The 19,461-nt window shown below is 33.2% G+C and overlaps 1 protein-coding gene and 1 pseudogene across 1 annotated transcript in view; both read left to right on the top strand.

Moving 5' to 3' along the window:
• Nucleotides 1-19,461, top strand: part of Prr16 (proline rich 16) — a 276,904-nt gene that overhangs the window by 194,636 nt on the left and 62,807 nt on the right. The gene's annotated exons all lie outside the window — the stretch shown is intronic.
• On the top strand, nucleotides 8,514-9,760 carry LOC113188054 (SAP domain-containing ribonucleoprotein pseudogene; annotated as a pseudogene).

Raw genomic sequence — 19,461 nt, 5'->3', positions numbered from 1 at the left:
TTGGCATTCAACCCAGGCGTACTTTGCCACTGAGCTACATCCCAGTCCTTTCTATTTTTTACTTTGAGGCAGGCTCTTGTTAAGTGGCCCAGGTTGACCTTGAACTTGCATTCCTCTTGCTTCAGCCTCCTGAGTCACTAGGATTACAGGAGTGGACATGTCCATTCTTTAAATCTTTCCCTGTTGACCTTACTGTGTCTTCATCACAGAAGGGTAAATGGTTCAACCAAAAATATTCTTGGTACCAGGTGCACTAATAGTTTGGCAGTGCTGCTACCTAATGGGCTGCAGTGCCTGAAGCCAGGACTTCTGGGAGCCTACTCCAACATACCTCCACACATTGCACCAGCAGTCTCAGTCACACACACATTCTATCCATACTGTGGGATCTCAGGCCTGAGTATCAGTGGTTTACATACCTTCTCCTTCCCTTCTGTGAAAAACTTCAGTGCAGCAATTATTTTCACATTTCTATATGTTTAATGTTTCTGAAAATAAAGTGGTTTTTGTCTCTGAGAATCAACTGGGAAATATTGGTTTTATGATTTTTTTTCTTGGATGAATTAATAAATAAGTGAATGAATAGAACATTGAGAAAACAGAGAAATCCTTATCACCCAAGAGAGGGGATCAGCAGTCTGTAGCACATCCTTAGCACATCTTTCTTGATTCCAGTTGTGGATGAGATCTAGCAATACCAATATATTGGAAATGTCTTGAGAAAAAGAGTTTGCTATGCTAAACATGTCTTTGTACTTGGCACTAAATTTGTTGGTTTTATGTAATTAAAGTTATTTTTTACACAGTTCAGTATTGAGGGTAATGAATGAGAGAATGCTTAGGCTTCATGTGATTTTGGTAGTTCTGATAAGGCTTTGACTGTAAAACGTAAGGAAAGTTCAGATGTAAATAGTTCCTTTTTGTTAAACAAAAGAAAGTCAGAACAAAGAATTATCTCCTTCCGATTCAGAGGACTAGTAATTATCTGTGGATGTCAAGAAATCCCAATTGTACTTTTCCTTTCTGAGCTTTCTGTGGCAGTGCAGCTGGGGTTGAATATTAGGGCTGATCTGCTTAAAGGTCATGAGATGAGGAAGTGTGGAGTTGGTAAATGTCTAAAAGAATTTTCTCAATGCCCTACAGTTTTTGATTTTTAAAATAGATATCTAAGAATAATGGTAATAATTGTAAGTTGTTTAAAATCCAAATCCTGCTTTTTGTCTCCTGGCTATTGGCAAACAGAAATGGCATGCCAATAGGAAAAGACAGCTGATATCATCTTCACTTAACATTTTGAGACATATATTCTGGTATTTCTTAGTTTAATTCATTTAATGCTCATCATTTAATATATTTTGATTTTTAATAGTATAGATAGGATATAAAACAAAAGACACTTCCTTGGACTTTATTCATTTAGGATATAGGATAATATAGACAGGTCATATCTATAGACCATTCTGTCAGATGAGTTCACTTTGGATGGGAGGAAACATTCTTTGTCAAGTTCTCATATAAATGACCTCAGTCCTGGGCTATGCATATTGAGGAGGATCTTTGAAAATCTCTGTGGCAAATTACCTGGTCCTTTTATCCACACAGGTAAAAATTGTGTTGCTTTAGTCTACAAGATGGCAGTGAAATGTGTTTTTCATATTTCATTTTGTATTCTAAACAATTCTGCCCATTAAGTCAAGCAGCTGCTCAACCCATTATACTTCCCCTTTGCCTCAGAACAGTGCTGAGACCTCATACCCAAGATTGTCAATGGCAACCATATGCTGAATGATCAATGTCCTGCCCTTCAAAATGTCTCCTTTCTTCATTTCTAAGACTTCCACCTCTAGTATTTCCTCTATCATTTTCAATCTTCTTTCTTTCCTGAGTTTCCCTGTGGCCCCTTGCCAGGTGTATCTGTTCCTCCAAAATTCTATACTTGCCTTACTCCCTTCACATGTTGTATACTTTACCAGGATAATCTTGTTAAGTTCCATGACTTCCAGTGCATATAACCCTAGGACTCCAAAAGTGATATCCTCAGAAGAATATTCTTTTCCAAGTTCCAAATCTGCTTGTTCGTCTGTATTATGTAACTGCATTTGTGATACAGCAGACAAAATAAACTCAATGTGCCCAAGACAGAATTCAGACTCCTTCCCACAAACCTGTGCTGTACTTTTTCTTTAAACCTCTCATTCATTCCACTCCATAGACCCCCATTTTTAAAATCCAGGATAATATTACTTACACAATTTCAATAATCTGTTTATCTATAAAATGAGAATAGCATGTATCTTGTAGAATTGCCATGAAGATATATAATAGATTTAAGAAATGCTGTTGTTTTAAAAGTCATTATTGCTACCTGTTTCTTGTTTCCATATAAAATTAAAACTTCAGACTTTTATTTATGCTAAAATGTGGATATAAAAGTAAAGTTCACTAATGTACTTTTCTATAAAAAATTTGTTTTTATGGTCATAAAGGAAACTTTTAAATACATATTATTCCTGAAGTTTCTTAATAATTTGGCAAATGGATGTTACTGATACAGAAAAAAATCACAAAGATAATCTACAGATCTAAAAGCAAAATTAAGTAAACTATAGAATATCTATTCAAAAGAACATTAGCAGTGTGAACAATAATAAAATGACAAAATAATGATACAGAATTGTCTATATTGTTTGGTTATATTATGCACATCAATAAATTTCAAAATGCATAACATTGTGATGTATAGAAGCTGAGATAACTTTTTCAAATATTATTTATCATAATTTGAAATCATGAGTTAATTATAAGTTAGAAATCATATTGAACATGTAAAACAATATTTGCTGTTCTTATATAACGCATTATAAGTAAACATGCTACCATAGTTTGAGGTAGTAACCATAAGAATTTTATTTTCAAAATATTTTTTTTGTGCGAGGTCTTGAAAGCATTTTGTATATTAAAAAAATGAGATACAAATAGACATAAAACATGAAACACAGGACATCAAATGATTTTCCTCTGTTTTCCAGATAGAAGAAATTTTTCTTTCTTAAGTTATTAAGTTTTAATGAAATACAAAATTATATTAAGGAGATATTAAAATCTGTTGATAAAAAATCAGATCTATCCAAATCATACTAAATTCCCATATGGTTTCACTATTTTAGCAATAAATTAAATGAGATGATTTGGAATCAAATATCAATTTGAATTGTGCTGGTTGTGTTTTCTCTTGGGAATTTATGTTGGCAGGTTCAAGAGGAGCATTTAGTCAGACTTACAGGGAAATGCTTTATCTGTCTGTCCAGCTAGATGGAAGGTTTTTCAGAATCTGGACAGCAGTAACCTACAGTTCAGACACTCAAGTGCCTAAGTTTTGACATTGTTTACTCTATTTGTTTCAAAAAGGTTCTTGTAGCAATCACATATTTCTACTAAACATATGGTAGTGATTATGTTTGAAACTCACATTAATTATTTGAGAATCTTATTCCAAAGCTAAAAGCATTTTCAAAGTGAATAACTGACACTTTCATTTGGAGCTTATAGAGCAATGAATGCTTTGAATACCAGGTGTTTGGCACACCATTTAAGCATTCCCCCTACCTTCCCTAAGCCATTTCATTCTAACAGATGCTGCAGGAAGCTGTTCCTTCCCATTGCTGAAACCAGTGGGGCTCTGATAGCATATTTTGCAGATTCACCATTCATGATTAAATCCTTTGAATTCTAAAGTACTACATTGTAAAACTTGCTCTAAGCTTGCTAGGATTTAGTAAAACAATCTTGGAATAAAAATTTTAAACACGTGAATTGACTTGAGAAAAGGAGGGATTTAATATTGTTTTTTTAAAACTGCATAAAGCCAATGCTATTATGAACATGAACAGCTTCTGAAATGAGACTTTTTTTTAATGCTTTCATACAGAGTCTGATCCTCTCTGCCTTTGTGGGCATCAGTAAATTTGTCATTTTCTCTAAGTCTTTGTCTTCTCATCTACAAAAAAATGAAGAAATATGTTTGCTCCATAACATAATTTTGAAAATTAAAATGAGCAGATATATGAAAGCACCTAGCATTGCTCATGGCATTGTAAAAGGTGCTCACTTCTTGTTTTGTTTTTGTTTTGTTTTGTTTTTTGAGTGTCTATAACATGGCCAACATGGAACTAGTAACAGGTAGTTCAAGCAGTTCTCCTTCTACTGGGTTTTGTGTGTTTGTTTCCTTATTATTTTCTCCCCATTCCACCCCAAGTTTATGAGCTCCATGAGGGCAAGTGTTATATTTATTTTGTTCACATGTGGACATTTGACTTAAGTAATGAGTGAAATGTAACCTGGTATATATCTTAAAGCTGGATCATAAATGGCCAAGTAATATGTAGTGGAGAGACTGAAGGTATTCTTCACAAAGGAGGAGCATGATCAAAGACAGGGAATGACAAACAGCATAGCACCTGAGCAAAGTGCCATCTGTTTGATATTGCTGGGATGTGAATGGTGAGGGAGGGAGGAGGAGATGTCAAGATGGGTTTTCCATGCCAAGTAATGAACTTCATTTGTGAAGTCAAGTGGCTTTCAAATTCTGTTCAGTAGATTTAAATAGGCTATTCAGAGTATCTCAAAACTGCCAAGGAAGTGAAGGGAAAGACATAAAACCCTCCAATATGAAATAACAACCAGAAGAATGTTCTATTCCTTTTACATATTTTGAGTAATATTTCCAAGGATTTTTAAATGTTTTATTTCTAGGAATTATTTTACCATTCTTAATACATAGAAAAATACTATTTTAATGCCAACTACAGTATTTTATATTTTAGTGAAGAAGAATGGTATGGAGACTTAGTAAATAATGTTGGAAGATCTCTACAGGATAAATTCTCAGACTCATAAGATAGGAAAATGAACCATGATACAACTGAGGCAAGAAAATACAACAGGCACAAATAAATCTTAGAATGAACATGCTCAAACATTTTAATTCTTAAGTGACCAAGTAAGACATATTGAATATCCAGTAGCCCATCTAACTAAAAGTTTGATAAATGAACCTGAAACTTGGGGAAATTTCTGCACTGAAGTCATAAATTTATGTGCCTTCAGACTACAAAAGTGGATAAAATTAACTAGTGAAGCTTCATGAAGAACAATAGACCAAAGGTGTATCCTTGAGAATGATTGGCTCTTCAAAGACCAGCATAGGACCTTAGTGAGGAAGTAAAGAAAACAACCAACATATGATACAAAGAAAATAGGAAAAATTGAGGAACTAGTTTAAATACGCAGTATATTTTGGAAGCTATGCACATGTTAGTTTTAAGAAGGGATGAATGAAAGCATGAAATACATATTGGATTTATCAGGTAGTCAAAATGATATTTTATATATATGAAAACAAAATTATTATTTAGTAAATACTTCCTAGTGCTATTCTTATTTAAGCTTGATTTATCATGTTGAGCTGAGAATACTTTGCTTTTTAATATTTTCTTCAGACTTACTTATGCATGTGTTTAGTCACACTGAAAACCATTCATATGAGGATTAGAGTTAATCTTTTTATTTTCCATTAGCATTTAGGGGCAAGATTAAAGCACAAATTATATGGAACCATGTAGCTCTAAGTGTGTGCCCTTTACCACATGTTAAAATGTTGCTGTTAGTTTCCACACCAATTGCAAGAAAGTAGAATTAAAAAATGTGCTTTATAGTTCAACACCAGCTCCTGAGCACAAAATTGATAGAATATTTCGCTTGAGAATATGCACATCTATGTGGGTAGTAGATAAATGCATTTGAAAGCCCATAGTGGACTATATGTTATAAATTCTAGAATATAGACACAAAAAATGGTGGATCAGTAATTTTCATGTTCTTAAAATACTGTTAATTGTGTAAGAAGTCCTGCACATTTGGGGATTATTTCAACTATGCTGAAACTTTGGGAAAAAGGAAAAAATACCCACAACTTTTTGAAGTGCTAGATATGTACATTGTCTTCATTATTGTTCTGGCTTCATAGTCCTGTAATTATGCTAGTATTTATCAGATTGTACATTAAATATGTGCATTTATTATGTCAATTATACTTCAGTAAGGCTGCTAAAAATGGAATCTGGGATTAGCTCTTGTGACACTGATATACTTGAACCAACTCTCATAAGCCAATTGTGCACACCCTCTGTCAACTCTACATTCAGTGATGTCATGTTGATAGTTTGCAATTGACCTTGGTAGAAATATTTACAGCCCTGGACAAGATTACAAATCACAGCTATTTCCCCCCACTTTGAAAACAAGTTGTTCAAAAATTTTCAGGACACCTTTGGAGCTGTATCACAGACAGAAGAGACAGGTAAATGCAGTTGCACTTATCTACTCCATTAGTAGCACTCTTTCTGGTCTGGTGTGTTGAAAGAAAATTGCATAGTATAGAGTGTAATTTTTTTTTTTTTGTGGAAGAGGGTACCAGGAAATTAACTCAGGGCCATACCCTAGCCCTATTTCGTATTTTATTAGAGACAGGGTCTCACTGATTTGCTGAGTACCTCAGTTTTGCTGAGGCTGGCTTTGGACTCAAGATCCTCCCGTCTCAGCCTCCCAAACCACTGGGATTACAGGCATGTACCACTGCGCCAGTTTACAGTCTTAATTTCCATAATAAGGTAAGACTGAAAATGAAAGCTCATTGTGCCATGAAAATCAGACCAATTTCTGCTTGAGTGCCCACCTATTTAAAGTATTGCATCATATTAACATTGACAGGTTCATAATCTAATTTGATCCCACTATTCCATTGCACTACTCTTTTCATTATAGAGCTTCTACTAAACTTCTACCTGGACTACTAAAAATTCTTGAAATTTTTCATAACATTATTCAAGAAAGTCTATAATCATGAACATTAGACCTATGTCCTACTCCTTTACAAATTATCTCCTCAGCAACTTTGTTGTTATACAACTGAGAAACATCTAAAGCTTTCAAGATGTAATTACCACAGAATCATTTAACATTTAACATTTTACCCAGTCTTACCACAGTTTTCCTGAGCTAGTTAAAAGGCACCTTAGGAAGTATTTTTTCAATTATTTCTTTCTTTCATTTTATTTTCACAATGTTTTTAATATGTCCCTTGCTTTGAAGAAAAATATGGAGCTCTTTGTCAAGAAAAATGGTTTATAATTACAGTTTAAAAATGTGAAAACATGCTTAAGAGCTACATTTCTTTTATTTCAATTTATATTATCTCTCATTTATAATCACAAATATACAGATGGAAAAGATTCTATTAATTCATTAATAAAGCTGTTTTTCTTCTCTTTTAATCCCATCCACCTGATATATTTAATTTTGATAGTACTATTTCATAATTAGAGATTTTTGTGACTCTCAGAGTTCTGTGTAGTCACAACATAAATATACACTTTTCTTCAAAAAGATCTCATTTTTAAAAAAAAATTATATATTTTTATAGTGCTAGGTAAGCACTCTTAATACTGAGCTACATCCCCAGACACATTTTCTTACTACTAGATGAAAATTTTACCTCTCTGTGCTTCAAGATAGTTAAAGCAAAACTTCTCTAAACCATACCTATATTCAGAAAAATCATCCAAAAATCTTTAAACATGCTTATCTAAAAGTCACACATTTCTTCTGATGGTAATGTTATAAATCTTGCTTTATCTAATTTAGAGACTTCTACAAGCACACTTTGGACTGAAGTAGATATTAGTGAAATAATTGTTAAGTGATACACTCTATGAGCCAACACTATGATTTAAACATAAAAAAATTGAAATCCACTCATCAGACTGCTAACTAATATTGCAGAATTTAGTGGTGATAGTATTCTGGATACCAATGATAATGAGGACAATTCAGTGGAAATGTTAAGTACCAATTTAAATGAAAATTTATAATTTGGCATGGCAGTCTTATTCAAGCAATTTTCGCTTCTTTTTTTATCCCCTCTTTACTAAGAAGACAAATAATGTGTTAACTTACAACATTTTTTAAAAGAGAGGGGGTGTAACTTTTAACTAGTATGAGCTGTTTACCTACAATTCTACTTAATGGGGATAAGGGCTGGGAAAAACTAGAGTCTTATGTACATTTCTCATGTTTAGTGATTTTTCTATTGTTTATTCAAATGTGTTTGTCCTATATTGTTACCACTAAATAAAAACTAATCACTTCATGATAATGCAAAATCATGTGTATTTTCTTAAGTGAGGAATTAAAGGGAAGTCAATGCAATTCAATTCTAAACAATTTTAGTTTTATTTTGTTAATGTGTCAATGAGTATAATCTCCAAATAAAAGCAGTGGTCCTATGTAGGGGACAGAAACCCTGCACCTCCCTGCACATGCCCTGTCACACATGCCTGCTCACTTGTAGACAGGGGAGCACTCATATCCAGGACTGGCCTATCTGGGATATAGCCCAGCACTTGTGGCCGTCTTGGCTTTCCCAGTAAAGGTTGCTTAAAGGAAGCAGTTAAAGAATGGGAAAGACATCAGGAAAGGGAAGAGAGAAGGAGGTGAGGCCACCACTCTTTTTTTTCCACTCCTGTATTTTTATCTGAGTGTACATGTTCACCTTTGTTAGTAATTTCCGCTTTTATATTCTATTCCTTTCACTAGTTCAGAAAGCACTGGAGCCCAATAATTGTAAACATGTCTGGAAATTAATGAGAGCTTTCTTTTTTGTTGTTTTATTTTGCAGCAGCTATTGTTAAACATGAACAATAGTAATATTATTATAAATCTTGGATTTTAATCACTTGAAAATTCATGCTCCAGTACCTAGCAAATATTGGTTGCCCTCACCTGGCATTTAAAGAAAGAGCTGCTTTTAAAATTGTTTTTCCAAATTTATACTTTATTTTTTTAACGGAAAAAGGGGTATATTAAAGCACTTAGTATATGTTTGCTGGAGGAATTATAGTTCTTTCATTTGTATTTGTGTCTGCTATGCTATTATTAATATGAGCTATTCACTTCTCAGATTTAAAATGATGTTACAGAGATTTTTTTACTAGTTTTAATATTACACATTTGCATAAATCATTAATATATTGTCAGGATTTTTAAATTAAAAGGAATGTTTCCATTTGGGGGAAATAGAAGAAATTTTGCTACATTTTTCTTTCAAATTTAAATTTTGCAACCAATTTCTAAAACTTTTTACCTTATAAAACTGTAACTTTAACTGGCAAACTGGAAGGGTAACAAGCTGGTAACAGAATTGGTGGAGCTCCCTAAGCTGAAGCTTGCTGAACTAAAGCAAGAATGTTTTGCTCCTGGTTTGGGACCAAGGGAATAAAACAATCATATCAACAGGCTGCAGACATATGGTAAAGATCATGCCCAAGAGGAGGTGAAAGAAGAAGATACACTGGAAGATCAAAGCCCATGGAGCTCCTTGGCAAAGAGGAAGGACTCCCTAAAAAATCTGTTGATGTGGCAGAAGAGAAGAAGATGCTAAAAATTACATCTGAAATACCACAGACGGAGAAACAAAAGAGGGCCCCAGAAGAGGACTGAAAGATTCAATGTACCTGTGAGATTGGAGAGTGGGAGAGCTGATCAGAATTTCTTCAGTTCCATCACAAATCTGTCATCTGATAAGCTAAAGCAAATAGCATAAATACTTGGTTTAGATGTCTCTCCAATCTCTGGAAAGTCTAAAGATGAGGAGAAGCTGAAAAAGAGGAAGGAGTCATACTTCTCACAAGTTCAGAGGATATAAGGCAAAGAAGAAGAAAAGAGCATAGTGTTTTAGGATGGGGTGATTAAAAGTTCTTGTTGCTTTCTGTTCCCCAGTGGTCCCCTGTTCTCTGATTTTTATTGGTCACATATGTACTTAAATGCACAGTCATATATCTGTGTTCTGCCTTGCAATGAGGGAGCATGTACCCATAGGTACAACTGTGAACTTCAACAGCAATTTGACAGACTGTTCTTCCAACTCTCAGGTTGTTGTGTTTTTGTTTTTAATAATTTTCCTGGTTAAAATAACAGAAAATATTTTTAAAAACTGGAATTCTGTAGCCATTGAACACCACCTCCCCATTCCCAAGCACCTAGTGAAAGTAGAAGGGTGGTGGTTTCTGTTACCGCCTACTTTAGATACCTCATATCTGAATCATACATATTTGTCATTGTGATTTGCTTATTTTGTTTAGCATCGTGTCCTCCAGGTTCCTCTACAATATAGCACTTCAGGCTCTCCTTCTATAAAAATTGAATGGTATTGCATTGTTTGTACATACCACATTTTTTTGTCTTTTCTGTAGATGGACATTTGGGTTGCTTACAAATTTTGGCTATTGTTAGTTATTTTGCCATGAACATGGACGTGCAAATATCTCTTTGAGTACTGCTTTCAATAATTTTGGATATATATGTAGCAGTAGAATTGCTATAATATGGTGATTGTATTTTTAATTTTTTGAAGAAATCTCATATTGTTTTCCATGGTGGCTACTCCATTTTACCTTCCTACTACCAACAGATATCCTCACCAGTAATTGTTTTCTGTTATTTTTTTGTATTTTTGTTTTTTTATATAGTAGCCATCATGAAGAGTAGGAAGTGAACTCTAATTGTGGTTTTGGTTTACTTTAATCATGAGTGACAACAAGCATCTTCTCAGATGTTTGTTGCTCATTTGCATGTTCACTTTAGGAAAAAGTCTACTTAAGTCTTTTGACAGGATTACTTGGGTATGATGTTGCATGGTTTTAGGAGTTCTTTTTATATTCTGGATATTAATTCCTTAAGAGATATGTAACATGAAAATATTTTCCCTCGTCCCCATGGATTGCCTTTTCATACTGTTGATTACTTTTTTTTTTGGCTATGCAAAAAGCTTTTTTGTTTGACATCATCTATCCACTTTTGCTTTTGTTGCCTGTGGTTTTGATGTCAAGTGCATAATATGTTGAGTGAAGTATTCGTTAAAAAAAAAAGGAACTATCAGGAATTAGTTCAGGAAACATATGAAAGAAAGTATAAGAAAATGCCTTTTTGAACAAAAGTTAAAGGAATTGAATATTTATGTATTGGAGAGCATCAAAGAGAAGAAGAAAAACTGAAAACTCTGTACATACAGAAGATGCTGTCTTTTAGAATTAGTAGTGAAGAAATATTTGATAGTCTTATTTAAAGTATTGGGCATATTAGTGATGTATACATGGAAGCTCTGGGGTATATAGCTATGTTTTTATTTTCTTTATTTAATACACCAAAATTATCTTTCATTAAGTTGTAGAATGAGTATAAGAAAGAGGGTAAACTGTTCAGCCTAGTCTCTAGTGTTTCCAACCTCAATATAAGAATCTTACAATATTTTCAAAAATACCTTATTTAGAAGTAATTCATTCCCGTAGTTTCAGTCATAATGATGATGTTGTCAAATTTACTTAGTGATCAGAATAGGGATAGCAGTCATCTCAGCAAAAATGGAGGAAGGATTTTGAATATCTTAGAATTCCTTTCCAATAGTGGCAATCTTTAATTTCTGAACCAAAACCAAAACATTTTAATAGTTTACGGGGTCACAGATGATTTTAGATTTTACTACTTAAGCATAGAGCTCAAAATTTGGCCTGTTATTTGAGTAGCTGCATCTGTGTGCCAACTTGATTTGACCTCATCAGAGGGTGACTGAGTGATCTGTGTTCGTGTCAGTAATTACAGCTTTTAGCAGACACTTTTTTTTTTTTTTTTGCAATGGACTATTTAGCAAACAGCAATGAGCAGAGAGACAGGGCCACCTGCTGAGACAAGCCAAGCTCAAGTTAAAAAGGCACTGGGTGGATCAAATACTAATTTTTATAGGGAGATCTGGTTCCTTGAATTTTGGTATAACTCTACTAATCTCTACATAAAAATTGTTATTTATATAATGAATTGAACAGTCTTTTGTCCTAGAAAAGAATAAAAAGACCAATAAGACATGATTCATTCCTTTAGGGAGGATAGATATAAATAGAAATAAATAGAAGTAAGTAGTAACAAGTAGTGAAACGAGGCAGATATAATTTAGGGAGACAACCCTCCCATAAGAAACTAAGAAAAGACACTGAAAACTAAATTTCTATGTTAAGTGTGCTTGCAATAAAAAAACATTTTAATAGAGCATTTATCTAAAAGATTATTTCTATATTATATATTAAAAATTTGTAATATTAGTATATTAATATTAATATTACAAAATTTGTAATATTAATATAACTCTAGCATCCCAAAGTCACATGTATCTGAATATGTGTCCCTTATTAATATGTATAATTTTGTTTTCTGTATCACATAAAATATTAAATAAAATAAGTTACTATAAAATGGCAAGACTAAAATTGCAGATTACAAACCATTAAACAGTTATCAGCAAGAATGCTTCAGTTTTCACTAATTGAACTGTGAGAGCAAGCTGGACCACTGTGGAAGAGGAAGTAGGAAGATTCCAAAAATAATAATATTAAAAAAAGCTAAGAATAAAACCACATTAAAACCCAGCAATCCTACTATGGACATTTATCCAAAAGAAACAAAATCAGTAAATGGAAGAGACATTTGGATTCCTATGTTTATTATAGCACTATTCACAATAGTAAAGAAATTGGATCAATATAGGTGTCCCTTGATGGCTGAATGGGGAAAGAAAATGTGATGTGTATAAAAACACACACACACAAACACACACATACACACAGTATAAATTCATGATAATAATAAAATTCTATCATTTGCAGCAACAGAGATGGACTTCATGTTTAGTGAAGTACAGCAGGCACGTAAGAAAAATACTGCACATTCTTTTTTTATTTGTCTTAATTAGTTACACATGACAGTACAATGATCTTGACATATCATACATTTGAATCAGATGGGGTATAATTTCTCATTTTTCTGAGTGTACAGGTTGCAGATTCACATTGGTCATGCAGTTACGTATATACCCACAGCAATAATAAAGTCTATTTTATTCTGCTGTCCTTCCTTCCCCCCCTTCCTCTCCCCTCATGTGATCTAAAAAGCTGATCTCGAAGTAGAGAATAAAACAGAGGCTACCAGAGTTAGTAAAATGTATGAGAGAGGAAGGAATAGTAAACTGAGCAGCTGAGAGGTAAAGTTGGGACAAAAACAAAGTAACAAGTAATTGATAATCTACTTGATTGCCTCACTATATTGGTCTATTTCCAACTGTGTGCATAAATATATATACACACACACATACACAATAAACATAAAGGTAAGCTTATAATAGGAACCATTTTCCAAGAAGTCTTTTAGTTAATTAATTTGTTTGTTTATATGTGTATTTATTTATTTTCTGTTTTGGCCATGAAAGTTTTATTGTTTCATTCATCACAAAAACTTATAAACAGTTTTCAGTTTACTAAGGCAATAGTGTCTTGATTGTGTTTAAAAATACATTGAATGTTTCCTACTTTTATCCTCGTAGAAATCATCATACAGTTTCTAACAGTTTTGGGGAAGTACAGTTTTGGAAATGTTTTTTCAGTATGCCTTAAATAAATTACTAGAAAACGAAAATATTTTAAAATCAATGTGATAAATAAATTAACTTGGACATGCAGATACTAGATTTACTAAAATATTTTTGGCAAATATCCTTACATGTTAAAAGGTTTTATTATTACTTTTAGAACTCTAGAAAATTATTCAATATTTGAAGTTTTGGCTTATTGAGTGGCTGTATAATTCTTAGTATATATTACTCCTCAAACATTAATAATGTCACTGAACACTTTAGGGGCTTAGGTCTTCATTTTTTCTTTAACTAAGATGCAGTAAGGCAGAAATGGTACCTTGACTCATTTTCCATGTCTTTTCCTAGTAATCTGTTCTTTGGGTATTTCACATAGACATATGGTCTTTATCGGTTTGCTCCAATGTAAAGTTTCAGATTTTTAATTTGGATTTAACAAAACTTTTGTGATCAAATTTACCTAAATTTTTCTTTCTGGTTTTGAGGTTTGTTATCTGGTTAAAGAAAGTAGTCTACTTACAAATGAAACTTGTAAATAAATTCATGCAGATGTTCTTTTTTTGCCATATTTCTTTTGGTGCATTATAATTGTGCATAATGGTGTGATTCTTTGTTACATATTTGTATATTCACACAATATATCAATATAGCTTGCCTAACATAATTCCTCAGTGTTTCCCTGCCCCTGATCTCTACCCCTAGTCTACTGATGTACCTTTTATTTCTTATCTATTTTGCCTCTAGCTTCTAAATATTAACAACAATATGACCCTTTACTTTCAGAGTTTTGCTTATTTTGATTAATGTAATTCTCTCATATTTCCATTTTCCTACAAATGGCATAATTTCATTCTTTGTTATGGCTGAGCAAAACTCCATTGTGTGTTTGTGTGTGTGTGTGTGTGTGTGTATTTCACATTTTCTTTCTCCATTTATCTACTGATGAACACCTAGACTAGTACCATAGTTTGCCTATTATGGATTGTGCCACTATAAACATGGGTATGCATAACTTACTATGGCATGCCAACTTGTTAATTTTTTAGATAAATAGAAGTAGTATAGCTGGGTCATATGGTGGTTTCATTCTTAATCTTTGTGGAAACTCCATGCTGATTTAAATAGTGGTCGTACTAATTTACAATCCCACCAAGAATGTGAAAGTGTTTCTTTTTCTCCATATCCTTTCCAGCAATTATTATTATGAATTCTTGATGACTGCCATTCTGACTGGTATGAGTTGAGATCTTAGCATTTGTTATTGCATTTCCCTAATTGCTAATTATATTGAACCTTTTTTCCCATGTATTTGACTACATTTGAGTTTTGTCTTTTAAGAATTTTCTGGTTAGTTCATTTTCACCATTCATTGATTGAATTATTTGATTTTCTGAGGGTTTTTTTTTTGAGTTCTTTATCTATTCTGGGTATCAATCTTCTGTCAGAAGAATGAGCTAGCAAACATTTTCTCTCATTCAGTAAGTTCTCTTATCTTATTCTTAATAATTTCCTTCTCTGTGCAGAAGCCTTTTAAATTTGATGCCATCCCATTTATTAGTTCTTTGTATTTATTTCCTGAGCTTTAGGGATCCTGTTGAGGAAGTTGTGGCCTGAGCTTCTTTCTATGTTGGTATGTTGACCCTATATTTTCTTCTAGGAGTTTCTGGTATAATTCCTAAGTCTTCAATCCATTTTCAATTGACATTTGTACAAGGTGACAGACAAGGTTCTAGTTTAGTTCTTCTGCAGATGGATATCTAGTTTTCCCAGCATTGTTTGTTAAAATGCTATTTTTTTCTATAATATATTTTTTGACACCTATGTCAAGGATCAGATGACTCTGTGTGGTATATTTTGGTTCTTCTATTTTGTTCCATTGGTCTATTTTTCTGTTTTTATGACATTTTATGCAGTTTTTGTTTCTATAGTTCTGTAGAATAATTTGAAGTCAGGTACTGTGATGCCTCCAGCATTACTTTTTTTTTTTTTTTTTTTTTTTTTTGGTGGCTTAGAATTGCTTTGGCTATTCCTGGTCTTTTACTCTTCTAAATGATTTTTAGGACTGTTTTTTAAAATATCATTTCTATTTTGAGGGATATATATATATATATATATATATATATATATATATATAGTCATTTTAACAATATTAACTCTGCCCACCTTGTGTCTTCTTCAATTATTTTCTTCAATGTTCTACAGTACTTATTGTAGAGATATTTTACCTTCTTGGTTAGATTTATTCCTAGGTATTTTAATTTTTGAGGCTATTTGGGGTTGTTTTCATAGATTCTTTCTCAGCAATTCATTATTGGTGTAAAGGAAAGCTATTGATTTTTTAATGTGGATTTTGTAACCTTCTACTTTGCTTAATTTATTTATTAGCTCTAGTAGTCCCTTTGGTGGAGTATTTTTTTTTAACTTAATCCTTTCTTATTTTTATCCCTTTTATTTCCTTTTCTTCTGTAATTGCTCTGGCTAGTATTTCCATTACTACTTTGAATAGGAGTGGTGAGAGTGACATCTTTGACTTGTTATGGACTTTTTCAGATTTGGGATTTTAAAAAAAATTTTGGTACTGTGGGATTGAACTCAGATGTGCTTTACTACCAATCCACATCCCCAGTCCTTTGTATTTATTTATTTTTTTAATTTTGAGACAGGGTCTTGATGAGTTACTGAAGACCTTGCTAAATTGCTGAAGCTGACTTTAAACCTGCAATCCTCCTGCCTTAGACTCCCAAGCCATAGGTATTATAGGTGTGCGCCACTAAGCCCAACTTGTTATACATTTAAAAAATATTCAGTTTTTCCCCATTCACCATGTCATCATAGTGGCAGGTTCTGAGTATAATCATGTCTGCCTATTCAGTTTCCTGGCCTCTTCAGCTGCTCACAGGAGCTACCAGACATGTTGTATATAGACTTTATGATACTGAGGTTAGTTCCTTCTATTCCTAGATTCTCAGTGTTTTTATCATGAATGGATGCTGAATTTTGTCAAAGGCCTTCTCTGCATCTATCAAGAAAACTATGTGATTTTTTTCCTTGATTCTATTCATGTGGTGGATAACATTTATTGACTTGCATGTTTCCAACCCTGGGATAAAGCCAATTTGGTACAATCTTCTTAATATGCTGATAAGTATAATTTGCTAATATTTTATTAAGAGGTTTTTTTTTTTTTTAATCTAAGTTCATCAGGTATATAGGTCTAAAGTTTTCTTTCCTTGATGTGTCCCTACTTGATTTTGGTGTGAGGGTGATACTGACTTTGTAGAATTAATTTCTAAGTGTTTCATTTTTTTCTGTTTCATGGAATAATTTGAAAAGCCTTCAAATTAGCTCTTCTTTGAAGTTCTGGTAGAACTCAGCTGAGCATCCATCTGGTCCTGAGCTTTTCTTTGTTGAAAGGCTTTTTATTACTGATTCTATCTTGTTGTTAGCTATTGGTCTATTTAGGTTTTCTCTGTCCACTTGATTCAATTTTGGCAGGTCTGGGTATAATCATGTCTGCCTGTTCAGTTTCCTGGTCTCTTCAGCTGCTCACTGGAGCTGCCAGACTCAAAGGGAAAGCAAGTCACATTCTGTTTTACTTGAATTCTCCTGTACCCTAGGTCACACTTCCTCTGATCTCCAGGGTTCCTGCAGCAGCAATCTGCATCAAAGTCTCTTCAAGATGGTTCCCTACCTCAGCTCTCCACTCATCAATTGAGAAAAGCACACTTTTTAAACACCAGCTAAGATCAGCAAAGTTCATGCTGCTTTTCTCTTCAACAGGGTTTTCCATGCCAAACATGTCCATTGTGTTTTTCTCTGGGCATTATCCCTCCCCTTTGTGGTGAGTTGAGGCTGCTGCTGCTGCAGCAGTAACCAACTTGGCTCCAGTATACTCTTTCTTCTTCTTTAGTCAATGCACCCAACTTTCTGAATATCTAAGAGACTCTGTCAGATAACGAATTTCAATGAGTCCTCCCTTTCATCTACCTTGCTGAGAAGTTGTCCTACTGCTTAAATCCAGAGCCATGGAGCACCTGGAAATGCAACTTTCCTCTAATCCACCATATTTTGTTTTCCTTGACATTTTTAATTTTTTTATTTTTAAGAATTTTCTTGGAAAAGATCACACTTTTCCTACTCTGCTGCCATGTGGCTTTTATCACAAATCAGTTGACTAAGTTAAGGCAAGAGCTTTACCATTTGAGGTACATTCCCAGTCAGTTACTGAATATTAGTGCATTTTTTATTTAAATACATGGATTTTTGCATTCAGTGAATGAATTCACTTACATTTATTGATAGAATGAATATATTATTTGCCAATTTTGTTATATGCTCTATTTTTATGCCTCTTATTTTCAATGTTTGTTTATTTTTCTTTTATTTTTCTGTGTCTGTTAGGGTCTGTAAACAAGTCAAGATGGCGGGCGCCTGGCATTTTGCCAGAGGGAGTGGTTTGTGAAGTAACGCCAGCAAGCCATTAAGTGTGGAGATTCCTTATTGGTTGACTGCTGTATCTAGTTTATGTTAATTAAGATAAGCTGTGTGGAATGTATATATACCCGTCCTGTCCTACAATAAATGGCTCCCACTCCTGCTGTATCAATGTACACAAGTTGCTCGTCACCCCCCGAGAGAAAAAAATGGCCATTTCGAAAAAATGGAGAAGATTGATACAGTATATTTGTGTCTTGTTTTGTCTCAGTGTATTGTATGTAGTCTCCCTGAGCAATTTTCAAGGTGCCTGCAAGCCTGATTCCTCCTGATATTAGAGGAAATCCCATGTCCTTTTCTTTTTTGACTAGAAGTTTGCTCACATTCTTCAGCTACTGACCCCCTTAAAGCCAGCAATGCAACTCCAATTTCTGCTTAAAACACGACAATATTTTCTTTGCCCTCCTCTGATGAGAACACTTGTGATCACATTAAATCCACCTGGATAATCCAAGAAACTCTCCTCTTATCAAAATTCTTAATTTAATCACCTCTGTAGAGTTTTAATTTTATATGTTGTCTTATACAGTAACATATTTACAAGTTCTTAAGGGTAGAACAACTTTTAGGGCCATTATTCTGTCTATCATATACTTTTTCTCTTTATCTTTTTCTTTTAATATTTTTCTTATCACATATTTTACATAGATCATTTACAGACATTTTCCTCCTATACTTCCAGTTTCCCAACTATTTTATCTTAGTTTTGTTTAAATAAATTCAGGGTTTCTATTATATTTGGGTTAGTAAAATTTAGTTTTTAAAAATTCTTTAAAAGAGTTTTTTTTTTTTTTAGATTTTGATGGACCTTTATTTTATTCATTTATTTATATGCAGTGCTGAGAATCAAACCCTTTGCCCCACACATGCAAGCCCTCTACCATGGAGCCACAACTCCAGCCCAGTAAAATTCAACTTTCAGAAGTTTTTGTTGATTATATTCTCTAAGAAAAGTCTCACCTGTTCACTATTTTCTAGGATTTTATTATTGTTGTTTATATGTTTTAATATTTGAGGATGTGGGTTTTAAATTATATTGTAAATCTCATCTTAGGAATAACTGTGTTGGGTCATATTTTTTCCCCTCCAGAATTTCAGAGTTTTTGCTCTAATATCTTCTGCATTTGAACATTATAGTAGAGATCTCTGAAGATAGTCTGACATTTTTCCAGTTGTGAGTTACTGTGCAAACTTTATTCTTAAACTTCTATTGCTTTAATCAAGATATATTTCATTACTTAAGATTTTGTACCAGATTTTTTCCTATAGGTAATATATCAGCTTTTGTGTGTAGTTTCATTTTTCTTGTATTTCAGAAAAATTTTCCTGTGTATCAAAGCATTTAGATCCATCAATTGAATTTGTACTTTCAAGTACTCTGTTTATCTTTTGGTGGGATATCTTTGCCTGAATTTCATGTCCACAGTCTTTTCATTATT

Source organism: Urocitellus parryii, chromosome 1 (genome assembly GCF_045843805.1).
Source record: "Urocitellus parryii isolate mUroPar1 chromosome 1, mUroPar1.hap1, whole genome shotgun sequence".
NCBI lineage: Eukaryota > Metazoa > Chordata > Mammalia > Rodentia > Sciuridae > Urocitellus > Urocitellus parryii.
Note: the sequence above shows the minus strand (reverse complement) of the source record. Positions and strands in the feature narration are given on the sequence as shown.